Source organism: Ambystoma mexicanum, chromosome 7q, assembly GCF_040938575.1.
Source record: "Ambystoma mexicanum isolate Mex_15411 chromosome 7q, UKY_AmexF1_1, whole genome shotgun sequence".
In the NCBI taxonomy this organism is placed as follows: domain Eukaryota; kingdom Metazoa; phylum Chordata; class Amphibia; order Caudata; family Ambystomatidae; genus Ambystoma; species Ambystoma mexicanum.
This window is the reverse complement of record NC_090941.1, coordinates 373304422-373311866: the sequence shown is the minus strand read 5'-3', so window position 1 is coordinate 373311866 and position 7445 is coordinate 373304422.

Below are 7445 nucleotides of genomic sequence, written 5' to 3'. Positions count from 1 at the left end.
CCGTTCCTGGGCAAGCTCCTGGAGAAACTGGCCATCTCCCAACTCAATCTCCACACTGAATCTGTTGGTTGTCTTCATGACCATCAGTCTGGCTTCAGAGCTGCCAGAAGCACAGAAACTGATCTCCTAAACATCCGTGAAGACCTGCTCTTCAACCTCAACTCTAACACCCCTTGCGTTCTTATCCTGCTTGATCTCTCTTCTGCCTTTGACACTGTCAATCATGCCATCCTCCTCAACCGTCTCCGTGACAACCTGGGTATCACTGGTCTGGCTCTGGCGTGGCTGACTTCTTTCCTCTCCGACCGACCCTCCCAGGTCAAACCTGGGTCCTTCCTCTCCAACATCTTTTTCTCTACCTGTGGTGTCCCCCAGGGATCTAAACTCTCTCCCTGGCTGTTTAACCAATACCTGGCACTCCTTGCCCACCGCATCACCACTCTCTGTCCCAACTTTCAGTGCTATGCGGATGACACCCAGCTCATTTTCAGGCTACCCTCGGCCTCCTCCTCCTCCTCTCCTTCCCTCATCTCTGACTGTCTGTCTGCCATCCAGGATTGGTGTGCCGTCAATGACCTCTGCCTAAATGCCAGTGAAACTGAGATTATACTCATCGGCGCACCCACTCCCTCCTTCCCTGCAGCACTCTGGCCGGCCTCTCTTAGCCCTCCTCCCACTCCCACCTGCAAGGCAAAAACCCTTGGGGTCCCTTCGACTCTGCACTCTCCTTCTCCCCTCACATCTCTGACGTCTCTAAGAGGTCACACTACCAGCTGTACCTCCTTAGAGGTATTCTTCCTTTTCTATCCTTCCCCCAGAAGCTCACTGTCTCCAGAGCCCTGGTCCTCTCCAAGCTGGAGTACTGTAACAGCCTCTATCTAAATCTTCCTGCCTCCACTCTCCAGCCCTCTGCAACTTATTCAGAACAGGACTGCGAGACTTGTCCTTGGCCTCAAGCCCAGTGATCGTATCTCTACAGGACTGAAATCTTTGCACTGGCTCCCAGTGGCTGTGAGGATTAAATTCAAAACCCTTTGAATTGTACACAAGGCCTTCTGGGGTCTGGGGCCAAAATACCTTCAACTCTCTCTTCCTAAATACCTTCCTTCTCAAGCTCTTCGCTTATCTGCCTCCAACTCCCTCTGGTCAGTCGCTTCTCCAAGCAACGAGTTGGTGGCAGATCACTCTCTTCGGCAGGGGCCTCTCTCTGGAACAGCCTTCCTGCCTCACTGAAACTCGAGGAGAACCACCTCCGCTTCCGGAAACACCTCAAAACCTTCCTTGTTGCTTCTACTTTCTCTCTTCCCCTCCCCTGCTGAACTCCTGCACTGCACTTGTTACCTGACCACCCTTCTGATCTCTGGCCCAGGCCCTGTCAACTGCCCACCTGCACTGCCTCCCTGGCAACCTCTGCACTTCAGAACTGTTTTCTGTATCCCTTCAGTCCCCTTTCCAGCACTTTGTCTGCACCTCCTTAGACTTGCCTGTTTTTTTATGTATTTTAGTTATCTTATTTATTCCACTTCCCATGTACTGCACTTTCCCCCCTCCCTTTCTCCCTTGCACTCTTCCTTCCCCCCTTACCATGCACTTGCGTGATCTGAATGTCACCTGGCCTAGTAAGATCGGTGTCTGTCCTCCCTTTTTGTTCACCCCCCTTGCCTCGTCGTGCCTTGAAACACTTGTATATATGTGCATTATAAATGCCATATCATATCATATATCATATCATATCATATCATATCGTGTACTATGTATGGTAAAAATCACTTTTTAGGCACGCAGAATCCATCTACAACTCCTGGAGCCAGATACCCGAAAATGCAAAACCAGTTCTACCAACCCCAACTGTTTCAAGGAGGCATTCCTAACCATACAAGGGACAAAGTATACGGACAATAAGTGACAAGAACATTTTTTCATGTGCAAAGCAGAAGGACTTGTCGGTTATTCAGAAAAAACACTAGCCCTTGTAGAACAAGCATGTGCACAAGTATGGACAGAACATGTTGCAAAGCTAACATGAGCCACCGCAATTGAAAAGCCAGTGGAAGTGCACCAAGAAGAGAGCTATGAACTTTGTTTTTACAGCGAAGGAACTGTTTCGATAGGGTCAAACAAATGTTGTAATCGAACACTGCTCATTCCAAATCTCCAAAAAGGTACTGCAGCGCTGATGGATTACTACTGGGTCTGTGGCCAGAAAGCATACTTGCACCTCCCGCCATCTTGGAGGGGCTACTGTTTGCTTGCAACGCTGTACTCGGCACAGTTTTTAGTACCCGAAGGACACCTAAAAGGGGGACCCTTGCCTGGAAAAGAACAAGCAGTGCCTGAAACGACTAAAGTAATACCCACCATTTCACCTCCAGACTTCCGTATCCTTGCAGGAAAAGAACATCATGATCATCCAACTGCTTGTCCCAATATTCATCTGACCTGCTGGCACAAATACCTGATGAATATAAGCTGTACAGCTCAGGAGAAACATTTTTTGCATCCCTTGTGTCCTGCATCCAAACAAGTGCAAACGCCAAATGCCTCCAGATTGTTAGATGGGAACTGATCCAGCAGGCAAATGACACTGAAGAAGAGGACACCATCATAAGTGAAACTAAGAACTCTATGACTAATGACAATGCAGAACCACTACGTCCTCGACCTCCTGACAGCTATGGAGGGCAGGGTGTGCAAAAAGATTGGGAGTTCATGTTGCACATTCGTACCATCTGCAGACACTGAAAACAGGACACTATCACATGTCATTGGAGGAGTACCGGAACTCGGAGTAAAAATGAAGAAAGAAGCTGGCATCCAGGAGGACGAGTGGGTGACTATGGCATTCAGAAGGGTACCATTGCTGCTCGGAACATTGGTAAAGATGTTGATCCCTATCATCATGGTTATTTTGGTGATCTTCTGCATGTGCAAATTGGATCTCCATTGTTGTGCCAAAGTGGTACCTAATATTGCAATGATGATGGTGACAATTCGGAAAGCTAATAAAAAGGTACCTAATAATACACAGTGATGAAGTAGACAGACCACCATTGTACCACCCCCAGATCCCAAAAATGATAAGGACATTTGGGTGGATTAAGCAGGGGACAGGAGGTACATAGATATTACCTGTATGCCCAAGCAGTATGCACAATATGGGGAAACATTAAGACATGTCTGTAGTGCATGGATGGCCATAAAAGGTAACACAGCTTGGGAAGAAGCAGAACGATGAGCGAACGAGAGCAAATATGGGGGGGTGAGTTTGTTACTGTAGAAGTAACGAAAGAGGGGAATGTTGGGATAGAAACAAGCCTATCCCCCTAGGCACTTCTAAATAAGGCAGAGCCCATATGAGGCAATATAACCTACAAGGGAGAGCCCTATATATCATCATATACCAGACAAAGTCCCCACAGTGCATTGAAGTAGGTCTTCAGCTGTAGAAATGCCCTTTCCCCATGACTCCATTTTGTATTAGGCCTAGAAAGAACAAGCTGTACACTCACAGTACTTACGTTCTGATTTCACCCAGGGTTACAACGCTCAAATCTTTGAGCAACATGCTGGCTCAGCTTGAGCCTTGTTCCCACGGACGTCCATGTGCCTGTCGTCCCTTCAGTGTTGCTAATAAGTTAGTATTGCCTCAAAGAATGTGCCCTGCAAAGAGCGTGAGACAGTACCTGGCTCAGCATTGCATCCATTCCTCTCAACTAAACTGCTATCAGGCCTCTTACCCCCACCTGACAAGGCCAGAGCTGGCCTCACACGACTGACTTGATCCCCACACATTTGCATTTCTGTCCAAGACCCCCAGGTTCCAACCCCCATAAAGTGTCTACCAAAGATCTAAAACCAAAGCAGCCATATTTCTTTCTAGAAGCAACACATGTCCCCTGTAGCATTAAGTACCCAGAAAGGTAAAACAAAGGTCAAACCCCTTTGGAAGACATTAGATGCAAGAACTGCAGTATTAATCAAGCCCTGAATGTATGGGTCAGCATGAATGTATTTTATACTTCCTTCACCCTGGCAGCATTTCACGTGCTAACCCAGGTGCCTGCCACAATGAATAAATCGTCTGTCTCAATTGTTTAGTTTAGATAGGAACTTTGTAGTTTATGCATGCCCTGGCCTTCATCGCAAGGATGAGCCCAGCTGACCCATGTGGAGCCAGATTGATGGGGAAGAATCAGCCAATTACTGCTTGGCATCCCCTATGGAGCAAGCCCCTGTGTAGTGGGCCTCCAACAGTGGCCCTAATTGTACCCTATGTTGTGAAGATGTTTGTGGTTACAAGCTGATGTTTGCTAATTTAAGACCAGAGCACTCTCGTACAGCAGAGTTCTTTGCTGACACTTGTATTTTGTACGAGTAAGCCTTTTTATTCTTGGAAACCTATCTCTTGCCTTATTTCCCTAGCGGGTTGTATTTACTCTGGAGTGTGCATATGGAGGGACTTGCCTTCAATAGCAATGTCCTCACAGCCCTAGGTTTCTTGGTGAACACTAAAGGAACATTCGACAGTGAACATATTCCGGATCAACTTTATGCGGTTCTCCTGTCTTTCAAATGAAATGGGAGACATTCATATTATGAAACAGATTTCTAGTTGGAGAAACATAAGCTGACCAAATGTCCATGGGCCTGATTTACAAAACACGTTTGAATGTTAAAACACCATTGAAAAATGCTGTGTTAATCAGGCCTATGTCTTTAGGACCAATTGGCACAGTATCTGCATATTTATCTTATATATCAAGGGAATCACAGCGATACTGAGAGGAAAGGTTTGTTTTTCTATAACAATTTGTGAAGGGTTACATTTGCAAATGTGCGAAGGCAAAATTAATGAACAATCACACAGTTTGTAGTATGTGTCAATTCTCTGTTTTTGTTTCCAATTTAAAAAATAATAATTTTTACATAAACCGAGGGTTACTAGACTTTTCGGATTTTCCATCAGACATGATGTGATTTGACAAAAATATATGTTAATGTTTTTTTTAAAAGAACCTGCTAATAATGCATGATGGTTTCATCCTTAAAATGATGGGAAGCGACGTTCCTTTTTGCAGCAAAATTTTGGGAAATCCCAACATTTTTCAGCAATGTTAAGGCGAGAGGAATGTTCTTGAAACACATATTTAATTTGAAAACAATGAAACAGTATGTTCAGTGTGTCCAATTTGCCATAGTACAGAAGCAACTTTGTTTTTACAATCAATTAAAGAGATGTATACTGATCTATGATTAGTTCACTGATTAACCTTAAAATGATAGTGATAATGATACCAATGTTCAAATGAGGACACGTTGTCAAGTGAATATGCATTACTAGCTATAACGGCTAGTAAAACACATTGATAAAAAATGTTCTAGGGTCCCAAATAGGGGCCAAGCTATTCAGTGTTTGTAAATGTGATGATACCCATTATGTCGAGCAAGACCAGGATGTGGATGACATTAGTTTCAAGAGTTAGTATGTTCTGCACATCCTCCTTACTGTGAAATTCCTCACACACCGCATCCTCCTGTCCTGCCTGCATTTGAACTGCCTCCCTATGTCCTTGCTCGCAATTGCTACTTTGTCCACCATGGTTCACTTGAATCTCAAAGATCCCAATAATTTCAGTGTCCCCCTCTCCCTCTCATATCTTAAGCAACCCCAGATTCTTCTCACACAATCAGCATCCTCCTCAAACACATCATCCATCTCAATCCCTGTATTTTACCATTCCCTGTATCCTTCCTTCCTCTCCAATGCCCTTCCTGACGCCTTCTTTCTCCTTTACCTCAGAATCATCATTTCATCACCACATTCACCTTGAGGCCCATTCTACCTGTAGGATGTTTTAATCAGTCGACATCCCATTCGGGGAGAGGAATGTTCCGCCCACCCCAAACCAGGATTGCCTTATTATTATTATTATTATTTTTTTTAATGAAGTTCTATTTACGAACCTGTGTCCCCCAGTTTAATAATATTGATTTGCAACATCTGTTGTCCCCCTTTTCCCATAAGAAACATGCTGGATTGCAGAGAAGCTCTATTTATTAATACAAATAGAAATACATTGAATCAATGTAAGTATACACAAATGATGCACCTATACACTTACACTGACAAATGGTACTACAATTAAACATGATCAATACACTGGTTGCATCGCTTTCACTTTCGATGAATTGAACATGCATTAGCGTCCAGGATAAGGCTTTCATTTGTTAAACACCAAACCAGCCTGTCTAAAACTTTTTTTGTGGAAAACTTAATTGAAGTAGCAATCTACTTAAAATTACTGTACGTGAATCATTTACAAAGGGAAAGGGTGTGTTTGCTAAACTCCATTCATTGGTTTTTCTATTGCATTGATGTGTAAACATGTACATATCTCATTGTCAATGGGCAACTTAAAAGCAGGAAAATAGATGGTAGTTAATAACCCTTTCCCCTTTTCTTGAATTGATCAGCACCACTAACATAACTATGCTTGGTGATGTAACCCAAACATTACTTGAAATAATTACTTTGATTACTTTAATTACTTAAAGGAGTTAAGGGATCTCCTAGCATGCACAATATGATGTAGTTCATCAAATCTATAATTCTGTTAGGGCAATGTATCATTGTTATGCTTCATCCCCTCCCCTAGATAGACCCCCAGCCCTTCTTTCTGGACTTCTGGAACTTTTTCTGAAATCATTCATTCTTGTGGGCTCTGTCTTTTGGAACTCTATTATTTGTGCTGTACCTGTACCATGGAGTCTATTTTTCCTCAATAACTCTTAAAGGCATCTGTATTTTACCATTGCAGCACACAGCTCCTTATGGACAGTGTTGCTGGGGACCCTAAGGGTCCTCCTTTGAGAGTCGTTCCTTTATCTTAGAGTAACTACAGTTCTTAAGGATAGAGAGAGAGACTTAGAATCTCTCCTAAAATATTATAGTATTGGAGATTGACACACACTACCTTATCTGCAGTGCCAAGGGGATACCTAATACTACCCCCCTTCTCTCTTCTTCTGTGACCTTTAAGTCACCTAGACAATTTCCTAGTTATGTCTGGTGCCAGCGGGCATGTTCTACCAACTATTGTGTGATTTTTCTACCACAGGCTATGTCCAAACCCTCAGTAGTACTTAGGTCCTCCCTTCTTTTTTCACCATTACTAGCATGGTTGTTCTTTGTTAGAACTTCTTCTACCATTCTGGGAGGGGGAGGCCTTTATGTGTGCTTTGCCTTTGGCGGGAAACCTTGGGTGTCCCCGCTTAGGCTCCAAAGGGACTGGGCATGCAGGAAGTGGGAGAGGAGTTCTCCACCCCCCCTGTCCTATGTCTGCCATAGTGCCTGAATGGGACCAGCTCTGACTGGGTGTCTGGCTGTCCTGATTGGGCAGCCAAATGCCCCCTTCTTTAAATTTCTGAGGAAGATTGCACAGAAA